This window comes from Bufo gargarizans, chromosome 2 (assembly GCF_014858855.1).
Source record: "Bufo gargarizans isolate SCDJY-AF-19 chromosome 2, ASM1485885v1, whole genome shotgun sequence".
Classification (NCBI taxonomy): Eukaryota; Metazoa; Chordata; class Amphibia; order Anura; family Bufonidae; genus Bufo; species Bufo gargarizans.
The window spans coordinates 579,787,280-579,799,963 of NC_058081.1; the positions used below are offsets into that span (position 1 = coordinate 579,787,280).

The following is a 12,684-nucleotide window of genomic DNA, read 5'->3' on the forward strand; positions in this document are numbered from 1 at the left end:
GTGGATCTTGCTTAGAAATGGCTTCTTCTTTGCACTGTAGAGGATGGCACGGTGGATTGTGTTCACTGACAATGGTTTCTGGAAGTATTCCTGAGCCCATTCTGTGATTTCCTTTACAGTAGCATTCCTGTTTGTGGTGCAGTGTCGTTTAAGGGCCCGGAGATCACGGGCATCCAGTATGGTTTTACGGCCTTGACCCTTACGCACAGAGATTGTTCCAGATTCTCTGAATCTTCGGATGATGTTATGCACAGTTGATGATGATAGATGCAAAGTCTTTTCAATTTTTCGCTGGGTAACACCTTTCTGATATTGCTCCACTATCTTTCTGCGCAACATTGTGGGAATTGGTGATCCTCTACCCATCTTGGCTTCTGAGAGACACTGCCACTCTGAGAAGCTCTTTTTATACCCAATCATGTTGCCAATTGACCTAATTAGTGTTAATTGGTCTTCCAGCTCTTCGTTATGCTCAAATTTACTTTTTCCAGCCTCTTATTGCTACTTGTCCCAACTTTTTGGGGATTTGTTGACACCGTGAAAATTTGAATCAAAGTATTTTTCCTTTAAAATTATACATTTACTCGGATTAAACGTTTGATCTGTCATCTACGTTCTATTACAAATAAAATATTGACATTTGCCATCTTCACATCATTGCATTCAGTTTTTATTCATAATTTGTTTAGTGTCCCAACTTTTTGGGAATCCGGTTTGTACCAATAAAAAAGAAAAAACGAGAAAATGAAAAAACGTCTGTGCCCGGAAGGGGTTAAAAAGTTACTAAGCTTTCCATCCTAGGAGATATCTTGTCACAACCAGAATACCCCTTTAAGATTAATATTATTTTAGAAAAATGGAAAAACTTTTTTAATGTCAAAAACTGGTAAAAACAACTATATGCGTGAATACATTATACCGTATATGTACAAACTGAAACCATCGTCATTCTACTCCACAGCTCTGGAGAAAAGATAAGGACAGACAGTGCTGACTGATATCAGTGTTTGCATAGTGATTACAAATTGCTGTAAAGAGTCAGTCAAACAGAGGCGACTGATAAGCGGCATTTCTGCAGTGCAGGAGTAGGGCAATAATCAGCACACAAGTGTCCATGTGGCTCAGTACTTCTTACTGCTCCTCTCTGAGGGACGGCTGCGACTGTTACCCTACCTCGGGGGGACTCACCCCTCCTACCTCATGTCCTAGGCATCCGCTCAACGACACTCTCCTCTGTTCCATTGCTCTGCCAGTGTGCTAGTCCTTACTGCAGTTCTGACATTCTATTCATGAAGCAGAGAGATCAGGATGAACAATACTATAGGTCACTACCTGGCTGAGTGCTGGGAGGAAACAGAAAAAATGAATATTGATGACTCTCAGTGCTCACCCTCAGCGCTCATGCACACACAAACGTGTTTTTTGTCCACATCCAATCCATATTTATTTTTTGCGAGTTGGATGTGGACCCATTCACTTCAATGGGGTCGCAAAACATCCGTTGGTCCGTTCTATGGCACCCGCAAAAAAATAAATAGAACATGTCCTATACCTGTCCGTATTATGGACAAGGATACAACTGCTCTATAGAGGGCAGGGCGTTCCGTTCTGCAAAATGCAGATTGCAAAAATGGCTAGGGCTGTGTGCATGAGCCCCTCACCCTGCAGGCAGCATGATGGCCCTGGTCAGCGGGGGACTCTAATATCAGTATAACCCTCAGGAAATGACAAATTTCCGAAGAATGTGAAGTGCTCAGAACTGTGAGTTCTATAAGAGGCGGCTGCTGCCTGAAATAGCAAAAAACTTCCTGTTCGGAGATGTATAGTAACAGTTCAAGGGAGTGGAACTCAATATCTGGAAGCCAGAAGAGCCAACGAGAAGATACAACTGACACATTTCAAAGAATCCTACAACTCAGATGGGAAAGAATGCAACCACAATCCCAAAACTAATATCGTAGTCCTGTGGATCTCATAGACGTCTGAAAAATATACATAAAAGTCAAAGAGGTTTTCCGGGAGTTTAATGTTGATGGCCAATCCTCAGGTTATCAATATCTGATCTGTGGGGAGGGGGGTCTGACTCCTGACACCCCCCGATTATCTGTTTCAAGAGGCCGAGCGCTGCGGCTTCTTCCTAGACGAGTGACATCACATTCATCGGTCACATGGCCTAGGTGCCGCTCAGTCCCATTCAAGTGAATGGACCCGAGCTGCAATACCAAGCACAGCCACTATAAAATGTATGGCGCTGTGCTCGTAAAATTGTGGGGAGGTCACAGCGCTCTTCAAACAGATGATAGGTTGGCGGGGGGGGCGAGGAATCGGACCCCCATTGTTCAGATATTAAGTCATCAAAATCGAACTCCTTTTAATTTTGTATTTAGAGTGGGTGGGTTTGAATGGGAGCAGCACTGCAGTCACCAGCTCCATCCACTAGAAACAACGGACGGAGTTTTAGTTCCGGGGCCCATTTACAGCACTAGAGCGCCTGCAGAACAGCTGAACAGCAGGGGTGCAACATGTCGGACCCCCGCCAATCAGATATCGATGGCCTATCCTGAGGACCGGAAAGAGGTTCAAAGAGTTTTCACTGTAAGCAGAAAAGCCTCTGTGCCGTTCAGAGGTGTTTGTATCCAAACCCGGTTTATTGTTTGCATTTAGTGTCATTAAAATTTTTATATGAGCGTCAAAAACATCATGAACTTGGCAGCTCTTCCCAACAACAGAATGTGCTCCGCAGCTCGCCACACGAGAAAGCCCGACTCACGCAAGGCAAGGAAAGGATGTCAAATTTTGCAAACGATGCATGAGGCAATCTAGCAAATAGTAAAAAAAAAATTTGAAAAACTCTTACCGTTTTGTGCACACAGCTCATACCCATATCTCCGGAGTAACAGACTACAGACACACCCTGCGAAGTCTGACGCTGCAGTAAAATGGATCATAACAGATCAGAGGTGTCTCCCAAGTCCCGCCACCAGTGTGAACAGAGCCTGACAAACAGAGAGGAGTTGTGGGGGTGGGGATGCTTGTTTCTGCTGACTGCTGGTGCTATCTCTGCGGAGAAGATACACACGAAGCGTCGCCTGCAGGGTTCCCGGAGATGAGAATCCACATCCTGCACTTGACAATGCTAGAGTCACACACAGAGGATAAAAAATGACTATAGAATACAGAAAAAAATGCTAAAGTCTAAATGCAAATGTATACACGCCCTATGGGGATTTTAGCAAGCAGCTGGGAACACGCGTGATGAATTGTACATGTCACAGGTATCTGCAGGATATTCTGCCTCTCGCAGTACCAGGTAAATACGCATTCCTTTACATAATGAATATCGCAAGCGGGGGTCAATATGGCACCCGTGCACTGAACCCCCTTTGTCTTAGGCCTCCTGAACACGAACGCGTGCTCCCCGTTGCCGTATTGCGGACCGCATTTGCGGATCCGCAATACATGGGCACCATTCCGTGGGCATTTCGCATCACTTCAATGGGTCCGCAAATCTGGAGATGCGCAGTGCTTCCGTGGGGTTTCGTCCCGTACCTCCGTTCCGCAAAAAAGATAGAACATGTCCTATCTTTTTGCGGAACGGCCGGATTGCGGACCCATTCAAGTGAATGGGTCCGCGATCCGCTGCGGCTGCCCCAAGTGCATGAGCCCTTACCCTCTGATTCTGGGTGTAAATGATAAGCCACTCCATGAGCAACAAACTACAACTCCCACCGGCTGTTCTAGGAATATGCGAGTGCCAGTATTAACTCAAAGGATGTTGGGGGTTGTAGTTGCCAAGAGCAAGTGTATTTCGAACAAAAGGAAATTTTAAAGAATATTTTACTCGCTGCAGACCAAGAACCCGTTAAGATGAGCGCAGTTCCTGTCTTCTAACCTGGTCAAGAAACAAGCTGCCTTAAAGGCAAGAGAGATTGGGTAAGTTAGTGGGGCGGCGGAGGGGGAGGTGATGAGATGCAGAGGGACCTCGAAATGGAACAACATCCTGTAGTATGACAGGGACGGGTAACGAAACAGAGCAATGCTTCTGAAGATGTTCCGCAAAGACATCATAGAGAAATACTCTGCAGAGCATTGTAGACAAATCCTTTAGAAATGTTCTGCAAAGACATTTTAGGTACGACTAAAACAGAGCAATGCTCTGCAGAACATTATAGACAGATTCTAAAGAAATGTTCTGCAAAGGCATCATAGGTGGAGATTAAAACAGAGCAATAATCTGCAGAGCATTACAGACAAATTAGGAAGAAATGTTCTGCAAATACGTCATAAGTGGAGACTGAAACAGCAATAATCTGCAGATTATTGTAGACAAATTCTTTAGAAATGTTCTGTAAAGACATCTTAGGTGGAAACTGAAACAGAGCAATGCTCTGCGGAATATAGACAGATACTGAGGACATGTTCTGCAAGGTCTGATGAGTTGAAGCTGAAAAAGAGCAACGTTCTGCGAGATAGCACAATCAGATTCTGGAGGCATGTACTTCAAGGGTACCATAAATGGATGCTAAAATAGTGCAATGCTCTGCAGAATATTATAGACAGATTCTGGAGACATGTTCTGCAAGGTATGCTAGATAAAGCTAGGCGGAGGTTCCGGCAGGATCCTTTGTGGGAGATTCTGCCAAAGGACAAAACACCAGCACAATACAGCGGCATTTTATCTGGAACAATGGCAGTATTCATGCTGGAAAGCTGACAGACAGTGATGGCCAGTTCGCATTGTTCACCCGCGAACATATGCGGGCTGCCATATTTTTTCACAAGTCCGGCGAGGCACAGGTAAGCCGTTACCTGTGCCGCGAGCCAGTCTGAAACAAATGCGTTCACTGGGAACAAGCAGTTCCGAGAACAGCCCGATGAAGGCCCCCGGTGGCTGTTCTCGGAACTGCCTGCTCCCGCTTACCGCACTTGTTTTCAGACCGACTCGCGCACAAGCACAGGTAAGGGCTTACCTGTGCCTCGCCGGACTTGTGAAAAAAGATAGCAGCCCACATATGTTCGCGGGTGAACAATGCAAACTGGCCATCACTGTTGACAGACCCCAGCGGGATCCATCGGGTGCTGATGCTGTCCAGCAATGCCATTTTCTGTTCCTATTCTGCCAATTACTGAAATAGAGCAACTTTCTGAACATTAGCGCAATAGTTGTAAGGATATCATAGATGAAAGAAGAGCAATGACCTGCAGCCTAGTATTAGGCCTCATGCACACAGCAGAACCATATGGAGATGCAGAAGAGCTGTAGAACACATACAGATATGTACAAGGAAGCGTACGGTGTCATATACCGTAACCACGGGTCACAATGGATAATGTCATACCGCCAGGCCCAGGAGTAAAACATTAATATAATAATCCTTATTCCTCCTCAGCGGCCCCCTCATTTCTTCAGACCACCCCTCACATCACTGTGTTTGTAGAGCCGCCGATCAGTAATCAACATAATGATCAGGACAATATTACAGTATCTGGATACCCGGGGTGAGGAGCTGCGCCGCACGTGCTCATACGGAACCTCATAACCCGCCACATCAGAAGGGCCGAGTCCGAGGTCACTGGCAGGATACAGGATGGGCGGGGGGACCACGATTATCATTACTGCTAATATTATTCTGCTCGTAACCCTGAATACTGAAACTGTACTGAACACTGCATATACTGTACATGTCTAGTATGTCTAGTATATGCAGTGTTCAGTATATACAGTGTATACTAGAAATGTGCTGAACACTGCATATACTGAACACTGCATATACTAGAAATGTGCTGAACACTGCATATACAGTACTAGAAATGTGCTGAACACTGCATATACTGAACACTGCATATACTAGAAATGTGCTGAACACTGCATATACTGAACACTGCATATACTAGAAATGTGCTGAACACTGCATATACTGAACACTGCATATACTAGAAATGTGCTGAACACTGCATATACTGAACACTGCATATACTAGAAATGTGCTGAACACTGCATATACAGTACTAGAAATGTGCTGAACACTGCATATACAGTACTAGAAATGTGCTGAACACTGCATATACAGTACTAGAAATGTGCTGAACACTGCATATACTAGAAATGTGCTGAACACTGCATATACTGAACACTGCATATACTAGAAATGTGCTGAACACTGCATATACTGAACACTGCATATACTAGAAATGTGCTGAACACTGCATATACTGGATATACTGAACACTGCATATACTAGACATACTAGAAATGGACTGAACAGTGCATATACTGGATATACTGGAAATGTACTGAACACTGAATATACTGGAAATATACTGAACACTGCATATACTGGACATACTGGAAATGAATACTGAATACTACTTATAATTGATACACTTCATATACTCATACACTGGATACATTGCATTCAGGGGTGTGGAAATCGTATCGCACGACGCCCCGGAACATGCAGTTCTGGGCGCCGGCCAGGTAGTTTGTTCAGTAGCTTAGCCCTGCTGCGGGAAAGTAGCAGGGCTGAGATGGCTTTGTTTACTGGAGCATTGGACACAGTGGATCGGCAATGAGCTGGGCATGGAGAGGCGTTCCCATGGGGATGCTTGAAGTTAAAATATACCATCAGATTAGAGAAAACTCCGATCCGATGGTATATTCTAAACCCGAGGTGTTCTCATGGTGATGGGGACGCACCTCTGACAGGGCGCTGCCATCCGTGGCACCTGAGGGGTTAATTGCACGGACAGCAGCTCCCTGTCAGAGGTCGGGTGCCGGGAATGTCATTGGTGGCAGCAGCAGTTCCGATCACAGGTCTGTGCGGCGCATTGCTATAAGCATAAGTATTGCGCCGCACAGACCTGTGAGTTACAAGAAGAAGGAGCGCCAGGCGGCCACAGCGCATGTAAGTATAAGGCCTCATGCACACGACCGTTGTGTGCATCCGTGGCCGTTGTGCCGTTTTCCGTTTTTTTTCACGGACCCATTGACTTTCAATGGGTCCGTGGAAAAATCGGAAAATGCACCGTTTGGCAGCCGCATCCGTGATCCGTGTTTCCTGGCCGTGAAAAAAATATGACCTGTCCTATTTTTTTCACGGCCAACGGTTCACGGACCCATTCAAGTCAATGGGTCCGTGAAAAATCACGGATGCACACAAGATTGTCATCCGTGTCCGTGATCCGTGTCCGTGATCCGTGTCCGTTTTTTCCTATCATTTCAATGGCAAACTTGACTTAGATTTTTTTTTCATTTTTCATGTCCGTGGATCCTCCAAAAAACAAGGAAGACCCACGGACGAAAAAACTGTCACGGATCACGGACCTACGGACCCCGTTTTTGCGGACCTTAAAAAAAAAATCGGTCGTGTGCATGAGGCCTAATGCTGCTGAGTAACTGACCATGGCAGCCAGGACTTCAGTAGAGTCCTGGCTGCCATGGTAACCAATCGGAGCCCCAGCATTACACTGCTGGGACTCCGATCGGAACTGCCGCTGCCACCAATGATGGGGGGAGGGGGGGGCGCACTGCCTCCAATGATTTTAATACCGGTATTAAGGCCTCGTTCACACCATGCAGTGCGTTCCCGCCTGATTCTGTCCAGAATGCACTGCACCACATTGCGGCCGGCTAACTATATTGTGGGGCAGGAGGGGCGTAGTGGTCTGTTGAAGTGATTGGCACCATAACCATGCCCAACGGCTGCAATGCGATCGGCTGCACAGGATCGCAAGGCACATTATGTCTGCGGTCCAGTCCAAACAAAATGCTGCAAGCAGCATTTTGACCGGACCTCAGGCATAATTGTGCCTTGCAATCCGATCGCCTGCGGCTATGGTGCCATTCACTTCAATGGATCGTGACGCCCCCTCCTGCCCCACAACATAGTGAGCCAGCCGCGATGTAGTGCATTCTGGACAGAATCATCTGTTTGAATGAGGACTAAATTTCACACCACAAAGAGTTTTTTTATTTTATTTCTACACCCCTGCTGCATTTATTGGATATACTGAATACACTACATATACTCATTACATTGGATGCACCGCATATACTAAACACTACATATGTTAATTATACAACTGAATACATAAGCTGTATACACTGCATGAACACACTAGATATACCCATTACAGTGGACACATATACTTGGGAGGGGTGCTTACTAAACATAACAACTGAATAAATCATTTTCTCCACCACCATAGCATAAATGTTTGAAGGTTACAAGCAGTGATGGCCAGTTCGCATTGTTTGCCCGCAAACATATGCGGGCTGCCATCTTTTTTCACAAATCCGGCGAGGTACAGGTAAGCTCTTACCTGTGCCTGTGCACGAGCCGGTCTGAAAATAAGTGCGGTCAGCGGGAGCAGGCAGTTCCGAGAACAGCCACTGGGGGCCTTCATCGGGCCGTTCTCGGAACTGCCTGCTCCCGGTGACCGCCTTTGTTTTCAGACCGGCTCGCGGCACAGGCACAGGTAAGAGCTTACCTTACCTACATGCAAACGACTGTATGTATTTTGCAGTCCGCAAATTGCGGATCCGCAAAAAAAAAAACGGATGACATCCGTATGGCATCCATTTTTTTGCGGATCCATTGTAACAATGCCTATCCTTGTCCGCAAAACAGACAAGAATAGAACATTATATTTTTGCGGATCAATTTTTTTTTTTTTGCGGATCCATTGTAATAAAGCCTATCCTTGTCCGCAAACTAGAAAAAAATAGGACATGTTCTATTTTTTTTTTGCGGAGCTACTGAACGGACATACTGATGCAGGCAGCACACGATGTGCTGTCTGCATTTTTTGCGGACCCATTGAAATGAATGGGTCAGCATCCTATCCGCAAAAAAAAGGAATGGACACAGAAACAAACACAGTTCGTGTGCATGTAGCCTTATTCACATGTCAGTATTTGGTTAGGCCTAGTTCACACGAACGTATGGCTTTTATAGTTTTTAGTTAGCTGTCCATTTTTAACGGATCCGTTTTTGAGTTCCGTTGTGTTTCCGTTTCCTTTCCGTTTTTCTGTATGCCATGTACAGTATACAGTAATTAGAAAAAATTGGTCTGAGCATAACATTTTCAATAGATGGTTCAGAAAAAACGGAACGGATACGGAAGACACGCGGATGCATTTCCGTATGTGTTCAATTTTTTTTGCGGACCCATTGACTTGAATGGAGCCACGGAACATGATTTGCGGGCAATAATAGGAATGCATACGGAGTACATTCCTTTTTTTGCGGAACCATTGAAATGAATGGTTCCGTATACGGAACGCAAAAAAACAGCCCGCACACTCGCAAAAAAACGTTAGTGTGAACTAGGCCTAAGAGAAAGATCTGATCCTGTTCTGTGTTCAGAGCAGCACCTGGTTGTGGCTCAAAATCACTGATCGAAATCACTGACCGAACACTGACGTGTGAATTGGCCCTTAGGGCTTATGCACACGACTGTATGCCCTCCAAGACATACGTTCCGTGAGCGGGCCATATGTCCCGGAGTGGCATACATCGTGCACACGGGAGCGCACAGTATCATAAGTTACAATGATGCTGTGCGCATCGGGCCGACCGCAGGACTATTTTCCCGCACTCATATGATCTTATGAGTGCGGGACAATAGCCCCACGGGTGGCCCGATGCTCACAGTATCATAGTAACCTCCTGTGCGCACGATGTATGCCGCTCCAGGACATATGGCCCGCTCACGGACCGTATGTCTCGGAGGGCATGCGGTCGTATGCATGAGCCCTTACTTGTATTTTATACATTAAAATCTCTGCTCTTTCTGAGCTCAGTTGCCCAGGTAGGCGGTCCTATCAGTGATTGACAGCCTCCCCTGTATAACTGTGTATACTAATTAATAATGCCTCATGCAGACGTCCGTGTCAGTTTTGGATCAGTGGTAACACGGACCGTGTTCAATCCGTGTTTTCTCTCGTGACAGGTCCGTGGGTCCGTTTTTTTGCTGTCCGTGCTGCATCCGTGTTTCACTAAAACTCAACAGCTGAAAAATAATTTTCAAAGAATCTCTGGTTAATGATCCATGAAACACGGATGCAACATGGATGGCATCCGTGGTTTTCACGAACCCATAGACTATAATGGGCGTGATGGATCCGTGAACACAGACAAAATAGAGCATGCATCCGTGGTAAATAAAAACAGACCCACGGACCGTGCTGAAACACTGATGTGTGAATACAGACATTAAAATGAATGGGGATGTGTGCTGTCCGTGGAGAACACGTACAGCACACGTCCGTGAAACACTGACGTCTGCATGAGGCTTTTCTGATAAAACCAACCATTTGGACAATTGAACCCAGAAAGAGAGGAGATTTGAATGTATAAAATACAAATCATACTGAATTTGTTCCCACAAAACTATATATCAGTCGTCTCCGCTCCTCCTGCTCTATAACACACTGTCTGCAGATCACACTGCATTTTCAGGCGCCCTTTAACTCTTTACTCACTTCTAAGCAGCCGCAGGACTGCGAGACACTCCACAAGTCCTTCAAGGGTCAAGATGCGCCCTTCAGTGCTAATATATACTGTATATGCCCAGTGCCACCAGGGGTTAAACCAATACTGTCCATGGAGTGCAAGCCCACCCATCCTTGGTCGAGAGTGGACAAATTGGCACGTCACTTAATTCACTGCCCTGCAGGATACGACCCCATACCACTAAGCGGTCATACAGTCTCAGTCCTGGTCCTTGTTAACGCAAAGGGACCGTCTCTTTAAGAAACGCTCACCTTTAGGGCTTGTTCACATGACCGTGCTGTGTTTTGCAGTCCTCGAATTGCGGATCCGCAAAACACGGATGCTGCCCGTGTGCCTTCTGCAATTTGCGGAACGGAAAGCCCTTTACAGAAATGCCTATTCTTGTCGGCAAAACGGAACGGAGCAACGGATGCTTTTGCGGGCCCATTGAAGTAAATGGGTCCGCACCCAAGCCACAAAAAATGCGGCTCAGATGCAGAACCAAACCACGGTCGTATGAATGAGCCCTTACTTTGTAACAGCAGCAATTTAGCGGCACAAGTAGCGCACACTGCGAACTCTCTTCACCTCAGGTCAACCGCGTATAGACCAATGTAACTTACGAAAACAGTAACCTGCGACATTGCTTCACTACAGGAAGAGGAATACTTTCCCTTCTGACTGGCCATACACATGAGGAAACAGTGTAAGGCTCCTGGGCAGTTATCTCTTCCAATCCCCCGTACACATGCATGCTCAGGTCGGCTGGGCATGCATGTGTTGTAAACAGGAGAGGGGGGTGGAGCTGCCAGCTTATCTGCCCAAGAACAAAAGGACGAAATCCAGGCACTGCATATATGGAGCATACAGGCTCGGGGAACAAGACCCCTAGTCCCGCACCCCCTGCACAAGAGGCACGGTAGAACTAATAGCACTACATACAGATGGGCAGTTTATTATTTTAGAGGCATCAGGTGCCAGACTTCTGGGCACAGAGTATGCTTTTTCTCCTTGAGGTGCCTTCTCAGAATCGCAGCAGGGACATCAATGGTTAATCATTTTGAGCATATTGCTGCTGCTGTGTGAACAGGTAATATTTGAATGTATCCACATGGTGGGCCCCCAGAATTTATTTAGGCACCCGAGTCAGACACTGGGAGCTTACCATTCATGCCCACCATATACAGCGCGCACAATACACTGAATGGACTGGTTACACAATATACTGGATACAGGACCACGCAGAACGCTTCATATAATACACATACATTATATATATATACATATATACACACATACATTATATATATATACACAAGCTGGCACCAGCACCAATGGTCCATTTGTTCTTATGGGTCTAGCTTGCCCTAGGAGCTTACATTGTAAACACCTACATTACACACACAGTGCATACTGCATACACACACATACCTCCACACACACACACAATGTGGCATCCTGCTCAGGAGCTGGTGGTCGTCTCCTGCCATCGGCCCAGTTACAGGTGGCATCACATCCACGGTGGTCTTCACCATACATGAGGTGTCACCCTGCACCAACCCCCGGGGTGGTCCAGGCTGCCATGGCCGGGGATGAGCTGCATCCTGCGGGCTTCATGTATTGGTGCCAGGCTTGAGTCTGCTGTTCTCCTGGCATGGACACCGCCGTTCAGCAGAACAATGGGCAGTGCCAGGCTCCCGCACAACATGGTACTCACCGGCGCCGCTGTCCTCCCCGCTCCCGGGCACTCGGTGCCTGCAGACTGGGCAGACCGGAGGAGGGGGCAGACTAGAGCACGGCAGCTCCGGGGGAGGAGACCGGAGGAGGAGGGGGTCTATCTGATAATAATGACAGCATGGTCCGAAAAGGAGGGGGAACCGACACGGGAGGGTGGGTGGGGCGCAAATATCGTTGGGGAGGGTGGCACAGACATCAGTGGGGAGGGTGGCACAGACATCACCGGAGATGGGAGGGGAGCATAGTCTCCACTGTAAGATGAGGGGCACAAACCACTGAAGAGAGAAGGAGCAGAAATATCACTGGAGGAGGGGGCACAGACATATCACTGGGCACACATATATATCACTGGGCACACACATCTCTGGAGAAAGAGGCATAGATCACTGGTAGATAGACATCTATGGAGATTAGGGCAGCCCCACATTACTGGAGGAGGATATACAAAGGG

At 46.7% G+C, this 12,684-nt stretch overlaps 1 protein-coding gene across 6 annotated transcripts in view; it reads right to left on the reverse strand.

Moving 5' to 3' along the window:
* LOC122928681 (CMP-N-acetylneuraminate-beta-galactosamide-alpha-2,3-sialyltransferase 4-like) overlaps positions 1-12,346 on the reverse strand; it is a 200,168-nt gene extending 187,822 nt beyond the window's left edge. For 3 of the 6 annotated variants that reach the window (XM_044281778.1, XM_044281771.1, XM_044281776.1), the window contains exon 1: positions 12,214-12,346. The gene's annotated coding sequence lies outside the window, so the exon portion shown is untranslated. Of the gene's footprint in view, positions 1-2,857; positions 3,009-11,927; positions 11,950-12,213 lie in introns of those variants that run through there. The other 3 variants (XM_044281777.1, XM_044281775.1, XM_044281772.1) reach the window with 3 other exon arrangements.
* Positions 12,347-12,684: the final 338 nt, after the last annotated feature.